At 44.0% G+C, this 23,574-nt stretch overlaps 1 protein-coding gene across 3 annotated transcripts in view; it reads right to left on the bottom strand.

The window, feature by feature from the left end:
- Nucleotides 1-22,687, bottom strand: part of TEAD1 (TEA domain transcription factor 1) — a 273,150-nt gene extending 250,463 nt beyond the window's left edge. For 2 of the 3 annotated variants that reach the window (XM_017525756.2, XM_017525760.2), the window contains exon 1: nucleotides 21,464-21,523. The gene's annotated coding sequence lies outside the window, so the exon portion shown is untranslated. Of the gene's footprint in view, nucleotides 1-21,463; nucleotides 21,524-22,220 lie in introns of those variants that run through there. The other variant, XM_017525759.1, reaches the window with a different exon arrangement.
- Nucleotides 22,688-23,574: the final 887 nt, after the last annotated feature.

Below are 23,574 nucleotides of genomic sequence, written 5' to 3'. Positions count from 1 at the left end.
GGTGGTGAGCTGTTCCTACTATAGAAAGTATCTACCTGTTCAAACCAATTACAAAATAAAAACAAACGAAAAAACACAATATAAATGAAAGCCGCTGAATGAACTCTGACCTTTGTTAAAGCCACAAAGTTTTCCAAAGGTATCATCTTGTCTTTTTACCACTCTAAGGAGGCACAGCTGTACAGCCAGAGCCTCAAATAACAAGCAACTGTCTTCTTTGTAGCTTGCTTGTTGGCTGCTTGGGTTGGAGAAAAGAAGCATTTTGTTGCTATCAAATAGGAATGTATTTCTGGTTCCTCCTTTTTTCTTTAAAGAGCTCTCAGCAGGAATCTTACCTGAAAGGGGGCAGAACCTGGCTAAAATATGGCAAGGTCCTGAACAGCATGAATGCAAGAGTGTGGGAGATGCAAGCACAGTGAAAATTCACACAACACACAAACAGAACTCATGCCTTCTGGGGCAGGCTCAGAAAATAAAACAATTTGCCATCTATGGGAAATATATGTTCAGCATAAAGATTAAATGAGGCCCCTTCCTTACAAAAACCACTGGGTTTTTCATAAAGTAACCCCAAAGAGTCCATCAGTCTGGGTCCATTTCACCTAAGGGAACAAACATTCCTCACAGATCATGGGCTGTGCTCTGTGTGGTTGCTAATAGGATAATCTGTTACAGGAGGCTTACAAATCCATTTACATTGATTTTAATTAATGAATCAATCCCTGGCCCTGAACAACTTGGTCTCTGAGACGGTGAGCAATTCAAGATTCAGTCTCTAATCCCAGCCTGAAATCTACATGAAAAAGAAGTTAACTCTCAGATCAATGAAGGACAAATAAAAATAATTGGATTTGTACCTCTCTCAACATAAGGAAAAATCTCTTCCAAGTTTAGACAGTGACTATTTACATGTTAATAAGAGTAATATATTTTCACAGTGATTTCCAAAGAAACTCACCTAAGACTGAGGAGTTTTTGTACCAGCCTGAAATCCAGAGAGCCACGGCCAGAAATTATGACTCCCAGTCAAGCCTCTAAAATCAAAATGAGCCCGTCTTTCTCAACAGTTTATCAGAACCTTTTAGTGAGGCCTGAAGTTCAACAGAAAATTACCCAAACACAAAATACAAATGACAAGAAAGAACGAAATGGCACTGGCCAGCCTGGCTGTGAGCTGAATTAGCCACACTTGATTAAAAAGCCAGGCAAACTTTTGCATTTGCTTTTATTTTATTCTTTACAAAGGCTGAAACAGAATTTGACCTTTCTGAGCTATTACCAGCTATGAATTGGAAACAAGCTCAATTTAAAAGGCAGGATCGATATCTAACTGCTCATCATCTCAAATTTTTTTTTTCCATCTTCATCAGTGTCTTTTCACAGGGTTTGTCTACCCATGCTATTTTTAGACTTCTATCAGAACTTCCAATAACTCCACACAAACCTAGAGTAGGGGGGAAAGGGATCTCATTTCAGCCCCATTTTCTCAAATCCCACAGCTAGCTAACACCAAGTAACGTAGAAAAAGAAGGTAAGAGTTGATAAATGAAAATGAGTCACACTCAATTTTAATTTTTTTCAAGATTCGAAAAGCTCACAAATTCACAAGTAAAGCATAAAGCAACAGTGAGTCCCAACCTCACACAGAAACACCAACCCGACTCTGCTCTGACTTGGGTACATACACAAAGTGGGCACTGCTCATAAAGGAGAAAAATAATCAGACCCAATATTGGGAGACAATTTCATGTTTCTCCTTAGTCTTTAAAATAATTAATAAAACAGTTATAAAATGGATTCTGAAGTCAGAAAGACTAGCCTGAAATGCTGCAAAAGAAACCCAAAAAAAGAAAGGGGGAAAAAAAAAGACCCTGTATATAAGGAAGTAAATTGCAAGGAAAAGCAAGAGACAGGCCAGAGCTTGGCAGGCTGGCGAGTGTGTTAGCTTGCTCTTTCGTCTCTCTCCCTTTTCTCTCCCCTTTCTCTCTTTTCTCTCAAGCAGAGAACAAACAAGAAGTCGATACTTCAACGACACATATGGAATCCAGAGTTTTCTGCCTAGTGTCTGCTTGCATGTTCCTAAGTTTTAGGATTCACTGAACACTAAAGCCCCTTGAAACATCTGCCATGTGTTTGCCGGGGCACTTCCCCGGACTCAGCCTGCTGCCTTTCCTGGCCGAGTTGTGCCGGGCCGCACAACAGAGCAGGGTGTGCCAATGCAGCCTGACATTCAGATCAAGACCACAAATTATAAACAGTTTCAGTAAATTGACTCAAGTGCCTTTGTTCCTCAGACATACATCTTCCTACCGCTTACAAAGGCAGGCAGCAGAACCTAACCACCAACGCGGCTATAGCCAGGACTGGGAAAGGAAGTTATTGAAGCCTGGATTTCCTGCCTTTGCTTGTAGCCAAGAACTATGAGGCTTGTAGTGGTTTCAGGAACTGACTCATCTCATGATTCATGGATAAGATACTGCTTTTAATATGCTTCTGATCCTAAGATTCAGGAACATCAAAACCAATCTGAATCTATGCTTCACTCTTATTTGCAAATGAATATTCACAGCAAAATAAACAGGAGTACAACAGTTAACTGAAACAATGAAAACATCATGCCAACGGCAGGGAAAGTGGAATGCAGGCATCACATGGGAAGCCGTCATCAAAGCTTAATCCGCCGGCTGCGACTTAACAGCGTTTCAACTTCCCAAAAGTGGATAACAGGTGGGATAAGGTTTATTTTTAGATGTCATTCCCCTAGATGTAAAAATAGATTTAGCTCAGCAATATTTTAATTCAGGCCCATCTGGGGTTGTGACTCTAAATATCCAGGACTTAACAGAAGCATGTAGCTTGAGATTTAACTGTTCCAGTTGCAAACCAGGAGAGTTCAGAGTGAGTTGACCAATGAGTAATGGGTAATAAAGGACTCACATTGGAACTCATTCTCTTAAATCATCCTCTGCTAGAAGGCTGAAATTCTGTATTTCCACCCATGTTCTGACTGGCCTTCTCTCTACTTTACTGTGCGCATGCACACACGTGCACAGTCCAGGACTTAAAAGCAAAGTTCTTTAAAAGTACTAAGCACTAGGGGCTCGGACCTCTGGCTGCTTTCCATGACATTCCCCATGGATTCATTCATCACAAAGAAGTCCCCACTAGAAAAAGTTTTAAAGCCTCCCTCACTCATGGATTGCTGGGTTCTCCCCACCCTCCCCACACAGGACATTAAGCACAGGACCAGTAGGAGTGGTTTTCATAAGCCTTTATAGGTTTCAAGACAGCCCAGTTGCACAGAGGGAAAAGGGGAAAAAGAAGACAAAAAACACAGGCTGTTCTGTGGGGTGGGGGGTGGAGGAAGCAGTAAGAACAGTTGACCAGGCAAGGCCAAAGTGCAGAGGCTGGCTGGCAGGCGCTACATGGCTGGGCTCCTCCAGCAGATTTACTGACATGACGTCAGTGGCTCCAGTCCAGCTTTTTCTTTGGTAGCTTTTACCACTTGCCTCCTGAAGCCTCCACTATGTTAGGGAGCCACAGGACCATAATGAAAATTCCCTTTGTGAAACTGAGTTTACCGCGGGGCACAGAGGCCTGCCTTGTGAATTACCGGGCTCTTCCCCCTACTCTCAGTGCCCACGGAGGAAAGGGGAGGGAACAAACCCCTACAATACTGTACTTTCCTTAATACAGAGGAACCATTAAAAGAAGCTTGCGGCTTTAAAAAGAAAAAAAAAGCCGGAGGGTGGGTGAGGGGCATTAAATGTGTATCTAAAATTTCCCAGGCCGGGATGCTGATTAATTTCTCAGTGGTGTGGAGAATGATGATAATTTTAGGACTATTCACTCATGCTGCTGTGAGGCTGTGTTGGCTGCACTATGAACGCATACGGCTTTGTTTCACCAACAAAACAAAAAAGTATTACTGACGCTAAAACTCCAGGTCTGAATGGAACCTCTAAAGAAAGCATTAGAGCTTGTCTTCAAAATGAGCCCTGTTTTGCTGGGGGGCGGGGGAGTGTTGGCCTAAGTGCATAGTCTATGATGCACCAACATGGGTATAAAATAATTTCTAAGAAGCAAAGACAGAAATTATAATACTAAAAATAAGTTTAATAGCAGACTTGTTAAATAAAAAACACTCATCTTAGACTTACAGGCCTACTACCGGAGACTCACAGAAGTAAAACCCCTATGTTACAACTAGGGGTCCAATGCATAAATCTACCTAAAACTACAAACCTTTAACTTTTTTAAGCTTATAAAAATAATAGACTAGTGATAAATTCTTTAAATGACTAGGGCATTAAATACATTCTGTTTTAAATGCTTTGGAGAAGAAGTACAAAGCTTAATTCAACTAACATATTTATTGAAACAGATGAGTATAAATGCACCCAACAATATCATCAAAATATAGCTTGCAGCCTGAATGGCTCACAGTGGTAATAAGATAAGGAATCTCTCACATCCTGGTTATGTATACAGGGAGCATAACAAACCATCAGGTAGACATGAATGAAGGCAATAACTAAAGATTTCTGTAACGCCTAAATTAACATGAGCTTTGGCCTTCAGGAGGCCAAAGTGAAACCACAAACCATCCATGCTAATTCTTCAGTTTGGTCTTTTTCTTAAGGGAGGAAAGGACAAGGTGACAAGTGCAAACATGAAAGTGGCAAATGGGAGCCAAAGAGGCCAGGCAAGAGCAAGTGTGCAAGTAAAGCTTTTACCACGATTAGAGTTGACATGGCAGGTGGGATCCATTTTCAAAGGTGAGCAGATTATTCAACTGAAGGAGTGGGAGGAGGAAAAAAACAGAGAACTTAGCACACACATCACAGCCTAGAAATTCCATTTCCCGCTAAAAGGAACCCAAACTCTGCAGAAATGGTTCATTCTAACTCCCAGAACATACAAGAGACTGGACAGCAAGGAAACTATCAAAGACTATTAACAGGATCACATCAAAAGGACACAGGAGCCAACTAAAGAAATTTCTGCTGGCTGAAGATGAAACAATTCGAGCATAAGAGGAGGAACTGCAAAGGACTGAAATGCATCCAGTAATTTACAATCAGTGATTACCTAACGCTATGCAATCAATAAACTATCTTTCCTTTACAAACTATATGCTAGGTTAACCATAGAGTTGATAAGAGAAAGCTTCTCCATAAAAGGAATGGGTAGGGTGGGATGGCTCATGCCTATAATCTCAGCACTTCAGGAAGCAAGCAGATTGCTTGAGCCCAGAGTTCCAGACCAGCCTGGGCAATGAAACTTTGTCTCTACAAAAAAACAAAAAAACTAGCCAGGTGTGGTGGCACACGACAGTTCCAGCTATTTAGGAGACTGAGGTGAGAGGATCACCTGAGCCTGGAAAGTCAAGGCTACAGCAAGCCAAGATACCACCACTGCACTCTAGCCTGGGTGACCAAGTGAGACCTCTCTCTATTTTTTTTTTTTTTAGAGACGGGGTTTCACCATGTTGGCCAGGATGGTCTCGATCTCTTGACCTCATGATCCGCCCGCCTTGGCCTCCCAAAGTGCTGGATTACAGGCGTGTGCCACCGCACCTGGCCGAGACCTCTCTCAAAAAAAAAAAGAGAGAACTAGACTATCACAGAGCACCACCAGTTTGCAAAAACTACATGAAATGATAGATACAGGAAGAGATCATCAGTCAGCAATACTAACATCACAGAAAGTGACAACTGTACATGTGTGCCTTCTGGTAGAATACTAGCTATGAAATTTAGCATCAAAAAATAAAAATAAAAATAACTTGAATTGGATCAAATTTTGACACCTAAATTCCCATTTATAGAAAATAAAGAGAATAAGAGGATAGAATACACAGCACCATGGAGATACAACTGCAAAATCCAGAACAAGGAAGCCTACAAGAGAAACACGGGGGCTTTTGCAACAAATCAATTACGAGAAAGGCAGGGATGAGATTTATAAGTTTTAAGAAATACAGCAACCAAATATAACCTGTTGATCTGGTTTTAGACCCTCATCTGAACAAACCATCTATGAAAAAACATTTATGAGGCCGGGCGCGGTGGCTCATGCCCGTTGTGAAACCCCGTCTCTACTAAAAATACAAAAAATTAGCTGGGCATGGTGGTGCGTGCCTGTAATCCCAGCTGCTCAGGAGGCTGAGGCAGGAGAATTGCCTGTACCCAGGAGGCGGAGGTTGCAGTGAGCTGAGATCGCGCCATTGCACTCCAGCCTGGGTAATAAGAGCGAAACTCCGTCTCAAAAAAAAAAAAAACATTTATGAGACAATCAAGAAAATCTGAACAGTGACTAGATATTTGACATTAAGAAATTATTAAAGCACTGGTATGATCATGATATTGTAGTGTTTTTTGAAAGACAGAGTCATATTTTTAAAATAAACACTGATTTAGAGATGAAATGGTATGACACCTAGGACTGCTTCCAAATAATCTGTTAGGAAAGGAGCCAGGAGTTTACAAGAATAGCCACGGGGTGACTATTGCTGCTGGGTGATAATGGGTAAACAGGGGTTCATTGCCCTTTACTGTGCCAAATCTTCCCACAGCAAAGACACTGAAAATCTGAAATAAAAATAAAGATTCTGCTCCTGAACCCCTCCTTCAAAAAGAAAGACGGATGCTATGGAAGAGGTACCTGGTACTCTACTTCACAGCTGCTGGATGATGGTAGTTAAAATAATTAGCAGCAGCAGCTAACATTTAGGAGACACGTCTCTACAAGGCAGTGCTGTGCTCATCCTCAAAGAACCTGCACTATAACCCGTAAGGAAGGCACAACTATGTCCATTTCACAGGCTAGGAAACTGGGGTTCAGAAGGATAAAGAGGTTGACCAAGGTCAAACAGATAAGTCAAGTGAAGGCACTGCGTGTCATTCCAGAAGTTCATTCGCATAATGCGGATGAGAATGAGTTATGTTATTCCAAAATAGTAACAACTGCTAAGAGTTCTGGGAACTCTATAAGCCAACAATTCAATTCAGTGTGAAAGAGAGCAGAAGTGGTACTTTTCTGATGACCATTTTTGGTGAAACGTAGTCAACTGCAGGGGTAGAGTCTCTGAGACCTTAAAGAGATAAGAGCAGAGGAGACAGGGTGAAAAGTGGAGGAGGGAAGGGTGGATGTGTGTTTTCCAGGGAGGCGGGAGAAACAAAAGAAAATGTGAAACAAAAGGGAAACTGCCTGAAAATTAAAAAAAAAAAAAAGCTGGAAATCCAGCAAGAGGGGAAGCTGGGGCAAAGTTAAACCTGAAGGAGAAAAATGAAAAGGCAAATAAATGACCCCTTGTCAGACCTGCTCATGTTAGTTGGGAGGAAAACCTCTCAGGACCTTGAACTGAGAACTGGAGAGCAGAGGAAGCAGGACACTTCTCAGTGGGTTGGGGGAACCAATAGAGAGGCTGGCAGTGGGTCATTCGCTATATTTCATTTAAACTCACACATGGAGAAGTACTATTATTTTCCCCACTTTGCAGAGGAGGAAACAAGAAGCCCAGAGAGAGTAAATCACTTACTCAGAATCACACAGCCAACAGGCAGAACTGGGGCTGCAACCAGGATCTGACCTCAAAGCTATGCTTTCAGGCTACTTTGTTAAATACACCAAGCACTAGTGAGAACTTCGCAGCTAGGGCAACACCAAAACACCCAACAGAAGTACCCAGGAAGAATTTAAGAAATGCAGGAAGACTAAGAAGGTGTAAGTGAGTTGAGAAGGGGGGAAGACAGGGGCACAGAGTCCTAAAAACTGGCAATCAGTGATCACACACCTTTTAGCTGAGAGACACCAGAAATAGGTAGATGTATAGGAGGAAAAGATCCTACTAACCAGCCCACTCCCTCCCACCAAAAACCAACCAAGGTCTCAAAGAGATGGATATCAACCCTGTAAACGACCTCATTTCAAAGCCCCAGTGTCTTTTTTCAGAGGCCTCATTATGAAGGGCTCTGGGCAAGCACAGCTGTCTTCTGCCTGCTGCCCCATCACCTATCATGGGGCTAAGCTGGCCACCTGGGTGAAAGGAGACAAATTCACCCCATCTCGGCCAGTTCCCAAGCACTCCCATTATCAAAAAGTGAACTCAAGGTCATCTGCCTAAACCCTATCCCCCAGCATGAGGCTACTTCCATATCCAGGCCTTCAGGGTGGTGAAGGGGGCTAACTTATTCTGCCTGCCTGCCAACACAGCACATTCCAAAGCAAAACCAGATAAACTGGCAGGTCCAGTTCCAAGCTTCCAAACTACAGCAGTCCCCACTACCCCCAAACCCACCTAGAGAGCAATTTGGATTAGCTGAGCCCCAAGGAGTCCTGCCCTCTCTCTCTTAATGGTGAGTATAACCAGTCATAGGGGTGAGGGATACTGGTCCCCACAGTCCTGGAAGACTAAAACCACAGGGAAGAGAGGTGAATGGGGTAGCACAAGTAACCTCTGAAAGGCTCAACTGAGACATACCCAACTGTTCAAGACCTTCCATATGTTTGTATGGAAGAGGGAGTAAAATGAGCCACCAAGAAAACAAAAGTATTGGGTCCTCATTTTTCTGGGGCAAATGCACTAAATGAGAAGCCTACCTTTGTTTCAATATCACAATCTATGTTAACTCCATTCAAAGGTCACCAGAAAACCTGATAGGTGAATTTTATGTGCAGTCCTTTGTTAGACTGACAGCTGTAGAGTCACAAAGATAAAGAACTGGTTTCAAAGTATAGCTGTGTGATGTTGGGTAGGTCACTCAACTTCTCTGAGCTTCACCTTCTTTTTGTTAATGAGTGAGAGGTTTTTATGTTGCCCAGGCAGGCCTCGAACACATAGCCTCCTCAAGCACGACTGGCCTGAGCCACCATGGCTCCTGCTTCACCTTCTTCAACTACAACTGGAAATCTTATAAGACAGAACCTGGCCTGTCAGCCTTCCCTTCCTATCCAAAGTCTCCCACAGAGGTCCAAGAATTAGCACAACTAAAAGTGAACTCTGCAGTACTGCTCCTCCTCTGCAAAACCTGGCTTTAAGAGAGGAGCCTGAGGGTTATGGATGGTATGCTAAGATAATAGTGCTCCAGGACCTTTCTGCCTGAGGGCTCACACATTTTCTCTTTAATCAAAAGCACAGCACAAAAACAGCTAGAGGGCCAGAGGTAGTACAGCATCATCTAGTCAGAAAGAGAAACCAAAGATTTTCAAGTGACTTACCTAAGGTCACAGGAAGAGCCACAGCAGAGGATTTCCAAGCAGGACTTCCTTCCACACCAGCTGGAAGTGGAGAGACCAAGACCCTCGCACTTGGAGGACCGTCGAATGCCTTCTCCCAGTGAACCGCCCCAACAAGGTTAACACGGTTCTCTAATAGAGTTCTCAACAGCAAAGTCTAGACGACATTGTTGCAGCTAGAGCTGAAAGACACTACTGGACCGAACACCTCCACTCCTGTCCGAAGATACTGCCTAAGGCACATCACAAAATAAACAGTGGTGTCAAAAGAGGCACCATGAACTGAGCAGTGTCATTCCAATTATTTTTGGTTTTAGGCAAAGTTCTAAAATTACTAAAATTTCTTTTAAAATTTCCAAAATTCCACCCAATTTTCCCTGGCTTATCTCCATAGGTGCATCATAGCACATCCTTACACAGTCTCCCAAAGAACAAGGGTAAGTGAGTTTGAAACCTAAGAATGTCAAGAGTGCCAAGACCACAGGTTCTAAAACATAATCTGAAATCCCCCAATTTCATACAGTACAAACCAACCTTTCAGAATATCACTGGGAAAAAAAAAAAAATTATTTCTAAATTAAATTTTGTTGGTCTAAAAGGAAATGAACCAATGCTGAATCATTCCTATGAATGATGAGAATTATTTTTTTAAAAGTGCTTATGAATGGATTCACAGAATAGAACAAGGTTTGAAACAATTTGGTTGCAGTAGCACAGGTCTGAAGCGAAAGTTGTTTCCTGAAATTCCTCTCTATTGTAGCTCTGGCCTCAGAAATGGCCTGGGACAATCCTTCAAAAGTAATAGTTATGAGCTCAATACCCAGAACACCACAAAGCCCTCCTTCCCCGGGATCTCCATTCTGCTTAAAGTCTAGTCTCCCAGTTTCCCTGGCAGTTTCTTATTAGTACAATAGCCGTATAATTTATCATCCAAACTGAGACATTTTGTAAGTAAAAGAGGGGAAAGGATTATGCCAAGACAAGCAACATAAACCAGGACTATACCAGGCAAACAAATACACAGCCATGGGGAACCATAAAGGCTGCCCTGCAGAAAATACAAATGAGGAAAACTGCCACGAACAGTAACCATGAGGACGGCAGCCAGGATCTGGTGAAGGGACACAGGAACAAGGAAGATCAAGTGAAAACTAAGAAAAAACCCAGCCAGAGCAGAACCTGAAACTTGAGGTACACATTAACCTGACTCTGAGTCCATTTTTCCCCCTTCTTAAGTCAATCTGCAAATCAGATTTAGCGACTGATTTGTGGCCACCCTGCCTTCAGGTGTCTCCTCCTCATTATCTCCCACTTTATCCTTTATGACTTAGTTCCTGGATTGTTTAAAAGTATGATCCATAAGGATGGGTTAACATGGTGAGCAGTTATCATTAGGGAGCACAGCATTCCACACTATTGAAACATTCTTTCTAAGGTAAAAAAATCTTCCTTTAAATACTACTACTGTTTAATCTTTAAAAGGAACTATATGTTTTTTCCTGACTTCTCCCTTAACAAACTAGTAGAAACGTCAACTCTTATTAGGTCTGATTATCAGTTTTTAATCACTCGACGACCGAAAAACAGGACAGTCAGAGTGCTGAGGATACCGTGGTGGGCATGACTGTGGTGATCTGATCCAGAGTTTTATTTCTTTATGAGGTATGATTCACATTCCACAAAATTCGCCCTTTTAAATATGTCATTCAGTACTTGTAGTAGACTCCCAGGTTTGTGAATAAGTGCTTTTAAGTCTATCTTTTCCCCCTCATCCACTGTCAGCCTGTCTGCCTCTAAATCTTTCTCCCCAACCAAACTACTCTCCTCCCTCAACAATTCTTAATTTTTTTTAAAGACTGGGAAACCGGATTAATTAACACACACTTCTACATACACTGCTTGAGAGACAACAGGAAAAGATGTCAATAAAATGCAGGTGGTCCCTGGCCCAGGCTCACACAAAGCAATCTTAACTGCTCAGACCAGTGACCGGGAGTGGCCCAGATCTAAAAACACAGGGACACTGACACACCCTGAAGTGTAGCTGGGAATGTGAGCAGAGCTGGGCCAGCTTAAGGAAGCTAACTTTGAAAACACAAGGTTCTATCGCCAGCTTCCAGAAGGAACTCAGCTCATCTATCCAGGAAGTACCTGGAGTTAGACACTGAACTGGAGTTCAACACTGCACAGGAATTGGACACTGAACTGGAGTTCACCCACATCCTCTTAAATATGCAAATACACTGACTAAACCGATGGACAATCATTCATTTATAGGAGTGTGAATTACTGTTCTGAGTCATATTTAAGGCCCAGAGGAAGCGAATCCTAGGAAAGGGGCAAAGATTTAACTCTGGAGCTCGAAGTACCGGGAGAAACAGAATGGCCTGGGTTTTAACAGCAGCCGGACCTGCAGCTCTAGCCCACGAGCTAGCACTTACCTAATCTAAACTTTACTCCAACTCTTCCAGCTAGAGATAACATCATCCCCATTTTCCAGATGGGGAAACTAGACACAAAGAAGTTAAGTAGCTAGCCCTAAGCAGGTATTAAGAGGTGCAATAAGGGCAGCAAAAGTACCTTTCTTCTCCGCACCTGAAGCCGGATGCCCTCAGCACCCCAGGGGGGATTATGCAATGGTTTTACCAGAATGCCCTAAGCATTGTTTTGCTATGAAAAGATGAGTTCCATTCAACCATTTACAAAAGAACTTTTACAACTTAACCCAGTGTTAGGAGTATGACTTCCTTTTTTTTTTTTTTTTTTTTTTTTTTTGAGACAGAGTCTCGCTCAGTCGCCCAGCCTGAAGTGCAGTGGCGCTCAGCTCACTGCAACCTCCACCTCCCATATTTCAGGCAATTCTCTACTTCAGCCTCCCAAGTAGTTGGGATTACAGGCACCCACCACCAGGCCCAGATAATTTTTGTATTTTTAGTGGAGACAGGGTTTCACCATCTTGGCCAAGCTGGTCTTGATCTCCTGACCTCGTGATCCACCCACCTTGGCCTCCCAAAGTGCTGGGATTACAGGCGTGAGCCACCACGCCAGACCAGGGAGTATGACTTTCAAGCAGGAACCTAAGGAAGAAGTTTTTCTTTTAGACAAATGAAGTTGCACCATGCCATCCAGTTTTTGAAGCACTTCCATTTAATTCGTACCGGGTAGCGAATGACCTCAAACGTTATGTATTTACTGATGGATTTCCTCCACTTTATGAATAAGGGAAGTGTGGTTCAAAGCGATTAATGGTCAAGGACTTTATAGGCTTGCCTCAGCCTCTCCTAGATTTCAATCTGTTTGCCTGAGACCAGGAATCTGGCTCTTTTAAGCAAATGCCTCAGCCTTGGGTGTTCCTCAAGGGTCACTGTCCAGGGTGACTTGGCAGAAAATCCTTAAAGATCTGTTATGCAACATAACATTTGAAGTTGCTATTTACTGAGCATTTACCATACCATGTGTCGGGTATATGGTAGGCATACAATTGAAATTTATAGACGGGGGCACTGAGGCTTGCAGAGAACAAGTAAAATTGGTCCAATGCCACACTAGCAAGTAGCTTAGCCAAGGTGTGTCCAACTCCAAATCTGTGAACCCAGATTATTCTGTCTCCTTCATCCAAACCAAAATCAGGAAACAGCCCAGTGTGTATGTCAATCAGTTCCCCACTCCCTCTTACTCTGTTCAATTCTTCATAGCCAAGTTTCAAATCTGTAGAAGCCCCTTACTGGCAACAAACCTTATCAACATGTGAAGGTTAAGTTCACTAGCCAGGAGACTTTTTCACAGCGTTTGCTTATTTTCTAACCACCTAGTCCCAACTCACCCCCCAAAATGACATCTGGAAAAAATCCCCCTGTTCCTTCAAAGCCCAACTCCAACATCCCTTCCTCTGCAAAGCCCTCATTGGTTCCTAACACAGGGTAACATAGCTCTTCGGATGTATCATGGGCCCTTACCCCATTGAGTTTGTTTCCCCTTTATTCTGATGTTACCTAAGGAAATCCATACTTCTAAAAATATATAAACATGTAAGAAACCCGACTCCCTCAATGCAACCCTCAAGGCAACCACCATCAATAACGTGCAACTCCCAGATCCTTAGGACTAGAGATGCAAACATGTTGTTTCAACATTTCTGTAACCCTAAGACACCACTGATGGTACCATGCAGCAGGATTTTATTTCAGACTTACTATTGTGAAACAAATGATGTTACAATGCTTATCACTTAGAAATACTATTTTATACATATTGAAACTTTTTAGCAGGGCATGGTGGCTCACGCCTGTAATCCCAACACTTTGGGAGGCCACAGCGGCTGCATCACCTGAGGTCAGGAGTTCAAGACCAGCCTGACCAACATGGAGAAACGCCATCTCTACTAAAAATATAAATCTTAGCCAGGTGTGGTGGCACATGCCTGTAACCCCAGCAACTTGGGAGGCTGAGGCAGCAGAATCGCTTGAACCCAGGAGGCGGAGGTTGCCGTGAGCTGAGATCACGCCATAGTACTCCAGCCTGGGCAACAAGAGAGAAACTCTCTATTGGGGGGGGGGGGGAACAAACAAACAAACAACTTTTTACCCTTTATCAATCTTGTGCATACATAAAAAGGAAAACATAAGCTAAATAAATTGGGTAACATATAACTAGAGTAACCTCTCAGAGTGACCAGTGTCCATACAGTATCACCCTCTTTAACAACAAGGGTATTCTTAAGAATGCTCACTACTGACTGCGGGATTTTCTTCCTCTCCACTGCATTCGCTCTACAGGCTTTGGTGAGTGTATGCAACATCAAGAGTCATGACCACCACCTGGCCAGCCATGATTGTCAAACACGTCCCAATTTCAAAAATGTTCAAGTATGTTAAAAATGTGCTCCTTGGAATTTACAAAATACCATACATACAACTTCCCTACTGGATTGCAATGACCTCTGTACATGCCTGTTTTCCTTGCTAAATTTTGCTGGGCAGGGGAATTTTACCGATCACTGTTCATTGGCCACCTTTCCTAATCACTAAATCCATGGCACACAGTAGCACCCATAAATGTTTAAATGTTCAGTGACAGGTAGCAGCTCCATGAAAACCAGGAGTATCTGGATTCCAAAGTGCCCAAGGTCAAGGAAAGAGAAAAGGAAGGAAAGAATGAAAAGCATGGTGGTTTACCCACAGTTCATCTCCAGAAAGCCATCGGGATCATCCTTCTTATCCCCTCATTTTCCAACACCAGGCATACCACCCAAGGAGCTCTAGGAGCATCCCTGCTACTCAGAAAGCAAAACCTCTGCAAGCAGTCAACAGAAGTCCATTCTCAAGCCCCTCACCAGATGGCATGACGCACACCTCTACAATCACATCTGGAAACAACTATACTCCCAAGGGATGAGTAACAGATGAATGCCAAGCACAGACAAGGTGGTTCTGGTTCACTTTATTGCTTCCCCTGAATAAAATGGTGATACCTCAGTTTTGTGCAGGCTTATCTTTAAAACCAATGAAGAACATCTTAGTGAATTCCGTAGATTCAGCCTGTGTTCCTAGGTACACTGCGCCTCACAAATATAGAGGGAGAAAAATCACATTCAGAGTTAGAAGAAACGGCCAAATTTAACCTGATTCTATCTGCAGATAAAAATTAGAATACCTAGAGCAATGGTTCCTAGCCAGAAGCAGATGCTATGATGGGGCCTTTCAGAAATACAGACACACCACACCTACCACAACCACCTAAGCCTCCACAGGTGGTGCCCAGGCTGTAAAAGCTCCATAGAGGCTGCAGTGCACATGCCAAGGTGGGAACCACTGATGTGGCAGAAGCTTCCCTGAAGCAGGAACAAAAAAGAGGCTGACCTGCGTTCTAGTCAGAATCATCCTGAATTAGCCACGTCAATGGATCCAGGTGCCCTGAATTACAAACCCAAAAGGCAAAATGTAAGAAAAGGTGCAAGGCCTGGAAAGGTGAGTGAGAACATGCAGGCAGGGGAAGACAGGAGATAGGCAGACAACCTCAGGGACACAAGTATTTGCTGAATGAGGGTGATGGGGTGGTGAGCACATGGTCATGCATACCATCACACTTCCACTGAGCCACCTACTAAGTGCAGAATCCCTGAGCTGGCTCCAGCTAAGGCAAGAGTTCCCCTGCCAATTCATCAGTAGGGGAGATTTTAGTTTTGCTTCAGCTTCACTGGACACTTGAGTGGTGTTCTGGAAGCATTTTCCACTTTCACAATTTCTAGGCACGAAGGAAGCTGCTTCTTGTCTATGAATTACAAATGGCACATTCCTTGATTTCAAGTTATATAAATGGTAATAATTTTTGCACTTTACAGCTAAAGTAAAATCTAAAGGTGAAAGGAAATTACAGAGGTATTCTGAATGCATAACAAAACTAGAAATCTTTCATCAAAATTAAAAAACAGTATCAAACTTACCTCTTCAATATTTAAAGCAAAAGCAACTTTGAATTAATAGAATTTCTTGGCTCAGATAATATGAAATGCTACTAAGTAACTGTTTTCTGGTTTTCTCTCAATGACAATACACGACAAGGTCTTCTAAGTGCGCGGATTTCAAGATGGGGCTGATGGTTCCTTCTGCTAATGGAGCTCTTTCTAACTCTAACCAGCATTGTCTCTCAAAGGCTTTGAGATGAAAAGGCAGCCAGGGAAAAAGGATTGAAAGAGATTCCACCAAAGGAAGCATCCGCTCACAATGGTTTCAGAATCAGTTAGCCCCCAAGACACCCCCAGCCACAGTAATGGGTGATCTGAAAATGAAGCATATCAAAATGCTATTGATAAGCTAAATTACCAGACAGCTTATCTGAGGCCCACATCCGCCATATGGTGCCCCAAGTTCTGCTGCCTGTTGCTGCCATAACAATAGGCACGCCTACCCAGAAAGCACCATTGGACAGGAACCCAGCAGCGGCGGCATGTGGGGCAGCTACTGTGTTTACATTTTATTTTGTGCCATTAACTCTGTGCCTCCCCTATCCCAGTAGGGATTTGAAACACACACATACTTAATGTCACAAATCCCTGTTACCTGCAGAATGCATGCATGCATGCCGCATGTGAGCGCGTGTATGGGGACAGATCAGGTGAACAGAGAGAAAACCAGATGTCAACTTCAGAAATGGAGCTGCCTGGTGGGGGAGGGCGAGGCAGGCAGGCTCCCAGCTAGAGCTGCAAGCAGACAATGCGCTTTTCTCAACAGGCTCGGGCGGGCGGGCCTCGGGGAGTGGCTATTTAAAACACTTGGCTCCTTTTATTTCACCACCACGGAAGTGAATTCGGTTCTTAAGTGCCAGAGCAAATGAAGTCATTTGGTTTCCGCAGGCTCTCTGCATTTCAGCAGAAGAGTCAGACTGGACAAAAGTCAGAAGGCCCATCTAAGTTGTTCTTTCTTACAATTAAAATCGATTCCCGCAGGATTCAGCGCTTGGACTTTAGTTTTTTTTTCTTTGAAAAGCTATTAAAGTCAGAGAATAATTAAGGGATACAGACACTGAGATGAACTCTGTCAAAGGTGACTCCCTTCACAAAATGCCATCAAGTCACAGAGTAAAGAAAGACCAGATAAAGCAATTACCTTCTAAAGGTTTGGTTGGTATAAAAGACTTAACAGTGATTTCCGTCAAATTCGTAACAATTCTGTATTTCTTTCTACTCTCTTAAAAGACTTTCCTATCTTTGCAAATGGTAATAAAATATTCATTTATTTAGTTTGCTATATATTAGAAAAGCACTAGTTTTCAAAGAGAACTCAGCAGTGTGTAGCATCAGGTTATACAAAAGTACCTAGATATAGAGCAAAGCAAAAAAAAAAACAAAGTCTCTTTCTTAATATTCAGATCTATTGAACTGTTACAGAAAGGCACTCATTTCATTCCCCTAGATTTACTCACATCTAAGCAGACAACATTCTTGGATGAACTTTTCAAATTTTCTTAAACATTCCAACTTTAAAAAAAAAAAATCCCCTTTCAAGTTAAATTGAGATTGCACTTGAACACCATCCAAGAGCAGAGCTGAACTGAATTATGATAATTAGAAAGCTGTGCCTATTTTAAAAAAAAAAAAAAAAAAGCACAGTTGATGCATTTTTTTTANAAAAAAAAAAAAAAAAAGCACAGTTGATGCATTTTTTTTAAAGAAAAGTTCATGCCAGAGAATATAAGTTCAATATGTTCTCACATAATTAACATTTCCCACCATTAGCGGCAGTTTTTCAGTTTATGTATCAGTAAGAACAACAGTGTTGTATATTCCCAGTCAAGAGTGTTTCAGTTACTTTTACACATACATCTAAACCTGTCAGATGCCTAAAAGCAACCAGAGTTCCCCACTAGAGATGATGGATGCTTAACTTGCTCATCAATAAGCCAGCTTTTTCTTTTAAACCTATTTTCCAGGGTACCATGCCTTCAAATTAAAACTGTTAATGAAATCCTAGGACAGAGGCTTCAAAACAAATGTGAATCATGAAAAAGGGTAGAAAGCATTGCATCAGGATAGTAAAGATCAGTTTCAAACAAGGGTGGGGGGCAGGGTGAGTGCAGCGAGTACAACACAGCCTTCCCTTGACCTGCCACAAAGGTAGAAAAAACGCAGCTTTTTACAAGAACCCAACCCCTACTCCCCACCACCACTGCCACCATTATCCAATCAGAAAAGAAACCAGTGAGTTTCACAGTTAGCCAAGACTCCCAGACTATTGGAAACTATTTTTTTCGAGAATCCTCTCAACTATGCAAAAAGTCAGTGGACCAAAAGAGAATTTAAAAGCTAAGAGTAACCTACCCTTGTAAGAAACATAATCCTGAAAAACCCACCCATCAGGGCATCCCATTTTTGCTCTGACTAAAATAAAATACATATTTCAGAATTATCCTATTCTGTACTACTACAAAACTGGTATGTATTTGAAAAAATGGTCACATTTCTATTCCAAATTCAAATATTCACAAAGCTTATAATGAGAATCTTACAGACTGAGGACACTCAAGAGTTCACAGCTTTGAAACAAAACAAAATAAAAACGCACAGAAAAACATTCCAAATATAGATCCAAATATACTAGCATTCCACAAAACTATCCCAAGAGGGAAGCCCCAGAACTTCCCTGATTTCAGATGTACACAGTAATTGCAGTAAAACAAGGTCTAAATAAGGTGTCTGTCAAGAAACTCAATCCTGAAATATGAAGTACTTAGGACAGACTTGAATTACCTGATTTTATGACTTTTATGAATATGAAAGAAAATATATCACTGATGTGGTTCAAACACTCAACTCTAGATGCAACTTAAATATTAATACCACAAGGATATCTATGCCTTATTATAAAATAAGAAAAAGCACCATGAAGCTATAAAAGATTGTGCCAGCCATCAATCAGTCCCCAAGTAGCCCAGAAGCACAGCACAGGTTTGTCCAAGGGGAATAAACTTACAATATACATTTCTGCCTGGGTTCAGAAGTTGGACATTAGCAGTTTGCAGTTCCAGTCACCGAACTTCAAAGGGGAAGCTGTAATGCTCGCACTGAACAACAAAAAGGTTTGCTTGGATTTTCTTGCAGTTCTACAGAGAAATCTGGACACTTGTTTTGGCCACATTTTTCAATCTTTGGAGAACACAGATCCTAAAGTTTTATCACTAAACAGATTCAACCTCTAAACATGGCTTTCATATTTATTTAATTTTCCCTTTCACAGTCTCCTTACTAGGTACAAGAAAAAGTGCCTAAAACAGAGCTTAAAAGTATTATCCACCTACTGTTTGTATGTAATACAGTCATTTTTAGGTCCACCACATCATACACACAGTTATTTGCACCAACCTTTTGAATAAGACACCACAATTTTCATTTGTAGACAGCATAATTATGCTCACAATTAACACATAACATACGAGATTAGAGAGAATAGTAATCCCCAAATGCCCAGGCTCTTGTATGACCACCATGTATGAAAGATCAATCCATTTCTGAAGCATCCAACCTTAAAATATTGTAAATGGCACAGCTCATTTCTTCAAATGTCTATCTAACATTTGGGATCTACATGCTTTAAACTGCTCACGTTACATACTTTTCTGCTGAAAACGTAATGACAAATATGATCTAAACACCAATGATACAAGTATATTCTTCCCAAATGTTCCCGTTAAGAAATGCCCTCAGAATTGCTGCTCTGTATTGTGAGAACCAACAAAACACAAAATTGCTTATAAATTGCTGGAGCTTAAGCAGGGGAAAAAAACTCGAACATCTTTTTCCTTATGACTTATTTGTTCTTTTTCTAAATAAAAGGGGACTCCAGTCTCCCAAGTGAATATACCAATATATAATTCCTGCTGTACAAAGTAAGTGGGAGGAAAAGAGGAAATGGGAAGGGGAGGAAGAAGCCCACTCCCCCCAGGCTGCCCTCCCAAACCAGCCTTTATGTGTAATTAGTTTGCTGCTGGGGCCTGGGCACACATTGTACCGCAAGGCAAGGAAAAGCCTCTCAGTGAGAAATTCCTATCACTCTGGCTCAAACTAAATTGGGATGTCCTCTCCCTTTAAATTAAATTTCATTAAGTATATGTCATGGTGAGTCCTGGTTTTTGTTTTGGGAAAAGAAAAGAAAAAAACCCTCCAACCCTCCAATAATCTCTCTCAGGCATGTTCCCTGGAGTTCATTACTTTATAAAGGATCACACAGAGGAGGAATTTACACAAAGATTCTTTCCTATAATTTTCTTTACTCCCATTGTCAAGGCAATGTGTTATACTGGTTTTGTTTCAGACTTGTTTAAAAATAAAGTTCTAATATTCCCCTAAAACTGCAGATCAAATAATATTTACCATTAAAGTAAAAATAAAAGTCTACATTAGCACTTTGATACCATCAGCAAGAACCTATAATGGATATAACTTATCAGTTCATTTTTTATACCAACAATAAATAAAAGAATTGGTAACTGTTTAAAACCTGAAACCTGAGAGTTCAACACAGAGCTGCACATACAAAGAAACAATAAACAAAAATATCTGCGACCATTTATGGAAACAGTGAGATTAGAAAAATAAGCCTTTCCCCAAGAAATATTCAACAATTCAAAACCTTACTCCTGACAGAGATTCAACGAATCCATTTGTCTTTCCTGAGTCACTTTGTAATTAGTTCTACTATTTCCTTCTAAAGAGGAAAAGATTTGTAAGTAAGTTGGATTTAAGTCTGGCCCTTATAAACACTGAGATATGCTTGGGCCCAAAGACCCTGCTGTTTACAGAAGGGGAGCACAAACCGAACCGGGAAAGGGTGAAGCACCGGGCACAGCCTCAACACTGTTCCCCAATCGGTGCCTCAGAGAAGCAGAGAAAGGAGCCCACTCCTGGCTATGACAACACAGTGGATCACATCTCCCCGAAGGGAGGAATGTGTCTACTCAGGTAACCACTGGAGGCACCCAGCGCACCCCAAACCATCAGACCACCTGAACTTCCAAAAACAATGAAGGTGGCAGGTGGGGAGAAAGAAACCTGTGGTTGTTGTGAACTGACAGTGTTCTGCTCCTTTGCAATACGTGTAGTGTTTTTAAGACTTCTTTTTACTATTTTGAAATGTGGCAGGCTTAACAGACCTTTCTGTCCCAAGACCTGGGCTCCTTCCAAGGTACTGTTTTTAAACATGGCCTTTTTTCATTCCCTGCTCCTGGAACATCATCTGTCTCTAAGTTTCCAGGGCTCACTGAGGTCAATTTTCATTTCTGCAAATCACAGGAAGCCACTTGCTTCTAAGAAGTTAACAAGCCACCTGAGAAACGCTGGTGGCTGGTATTTCATTGTTTCATAAATATTTTTATACAGTGACACTATCCAACTTTAAATAAATCTTTTTTAAGAAAGAGAATTTAAAAGCAAACAAAATTCTGATCTGGATTTCATTTACTTTCATGAGAAGATAAAGGAGGTGTGAGCCCTCATTGTTTTCGACTCATTAAAAATATTGCTTTGATTTTTTTTAATACAAACGTTATTTTTCAAAAAAAAAAAAAAAGAAAGAAAGAAAAGTCATAGAAGTTGAACTTTCTTTAAAGCAGGCTTCTGGACTTTTGAAAACAAGTGTTGCTGTTACGAACAAAGACTAGAAATGTACCCAGATTTTCTCCCCTCCTGGGGATCATTTCTCTTCCAATAAACAAATCCCCCAGTATTTCCTACCGAAAGGGAAGGGAAGTTTTCCAGGGAGAGTCTCCTCCTGGGTTTGGTGGTAACTGCGACTCAGTCTTTTTTGGACACAATGTTTCTGCTGACTCCTGAAAATTTTCCACTTGAATGTGCAATGAAGCGGCGGCGGCGGCGGCAGCAACAGTCCTGGAGAAGCTGCAAAGACGACCGTGCCATTTTTCATCTTTGGGACGAAGGAGCGAACCCCCCGCCAGCGGCACAAGTTGGCGCAGACCCGGGCCCGCCTCGGGGGTCCCTGGCGCCGGGAGGCGGCGGCGAAACTAGGGGGGGTCCGGGCCGGCTCCGGGCTCCGAGGCGGCGGCTCTGCCCGCCCGCGTTCATTCCGAACTTCTGGCTCCACCGCGCACCCCGTGCAAGGCGCCCGAGGGTGTGTTCGTGTGCGCGCGTGCAGGCGGCGGGAGAGGGGGCGCGCGGGGGGCGCGGCGTAGTCGGCCGGGCGCCTCCAGGGCGGCCGCCGGGGGCCGCCTGTTGCCGCGCGGGCTCCCAACGCGCGGCCCAACTTGGCGTCCTGGCAAGTCGCGCGGCGGCGCCCGGCCGCTCACCTCGCAGGGGGCGCGGGGAGGCGGGTGCGGGGGCCCGGCCGAGGCCCTCCGCGTGCCCGCCCGCCGCCGCACACAAAGCAGAGCCCGCAAAGAAAGAGCCGCCCGAGCGGGACGCGCCGCCGGCCCCCCGCAGCCCGCGGCCCCGTGCGCCCCCCGCACCCCGGCATCCGCCCCGCGCGCCAACTTACCTCGGCCCAGGGAGCCGCCGCAACGCCCGGCGAGTCCAAGGCAAACTTCAGCGCCGCTTCCCCCGCCCTCTGCTCGGTGCCCGGCTCCCTCCCCGGCTCCCGGTCCCCGGGCCCGGCCACCCCACCCCTGCCTAGCACCGCTCCTGCCCCGGGGCCGGCTGGGCGCGCTGGGCTGTTGCCCGCGCTCCGGGCAAAGGTGGAGGGGTGGGGGGGCGTCACTGCATGGCCTGTCCCTGGACGCGGCCGCCCCGGGCCCGGGCCCCGCCGCGCGGAATGGCCCGCAGGGTGGAAGCGAGTCTGCAAAGTGCTTGGTGGGCGCCCGCGGCGGGCGGCGGGGCCGCGACGGCGGCAGCAGAGGCTCGGCTCGGCTCGGGCGGCGCGGTGCGGCGCGAGCGATGCTAAGAATGTTCGGAATGAGGACAGGAATGAAATGAACGCCAGGACCGAACTCGCTCCGGAGGGGTGGGGCCTCGGTGACGTCATGCGGCCTGCCGCCCGGGGCCGGAGGCGGGGCCTGCCGCCGCCGGTGACGTCATGGGGAATCGGGGCGGGCTCGGCGCGGCCGCTTCGTCGTTGGGGCGCGGGCTCTTGGCAGCGGGCGGAGTCTCGCGCCCACGGGGGAGCACGGCGCGCGCGGAAGCCGCCCTCCGTCTCCCGACGCGGGCTCCGGGCTTTGTCCGGAGCCGGGGTGGGGCGGGGCGGACGGGAGCAGCGCGGCTGGGAAGTCCGTGCGCTCGCGCGAAGAAGTCTGAAAACCTGGGTTCCTTCCAGGAGGCGGGCGCCGAGGTCACGGTTGCGCCCGGCGCGCCTGCGGTGCCTCAGTTTCCCTAATTTGGGACATTGAGACGCGGGCGGCTGCGTTGAGTGCTCCTGGACTCGCGGAAGTCTGCAGGCGTGGGGAAGAGAAGTTTCCTTTCTGGTGATTCAGATTCTTGCTCTCGAGCGCGGCGGACGCGTCTCCAGGGCAGATTCCCAGCCTGCCATTCTTCCCCTCTTCCCTTTCACTTTTATAAAAGTTCCCGGCTCTCACTCTAATCGAAATCTGCCTTACTGTTGGGAGAGGAAAACCTTTAGCGTAGCAGAGAAGGATAATTACAGAGTTCATAATATACTCTAGCACGGTCTTCTCCAAGTCACTTCAGAAACTAAGTTCACTCATCCCTGCCGCTTGTACTTTTCAAAAGTAACTTCCTAAGCTTTACAACGCTGCATCCGGCGACTTTCTTTATTGAGAAACGTCACTTCAAATAATAAAGGAATAATTTTAACCCTGCCATTGGAGGTAGTGACGCAAAAATGACATAGTAGACCCAGTCAGTAAATCAGAAAACAAGTAAAATTGACCCATTGAGGA

This window comes from Cebus imitator, unplaced genomic scaffold (genome assembly GCF_001604975.1).
Source record: "Cebus imitator isolate Cc_AM_T3 unplaced genomic scaffold, Cebus_imitator-1.0 Scaffold39, whole genome shotgun sequence".
Lineage (NCBI taxonomy): Eukaryota > Metazoa > Chordata > Mammalia > Primates > Cebidae > Cebus > Cebus imitator.
Note: the sequence above shows the minus strand (reverse complement) of the source record. Positions and strands in the feature narration are given on the sequence as shown.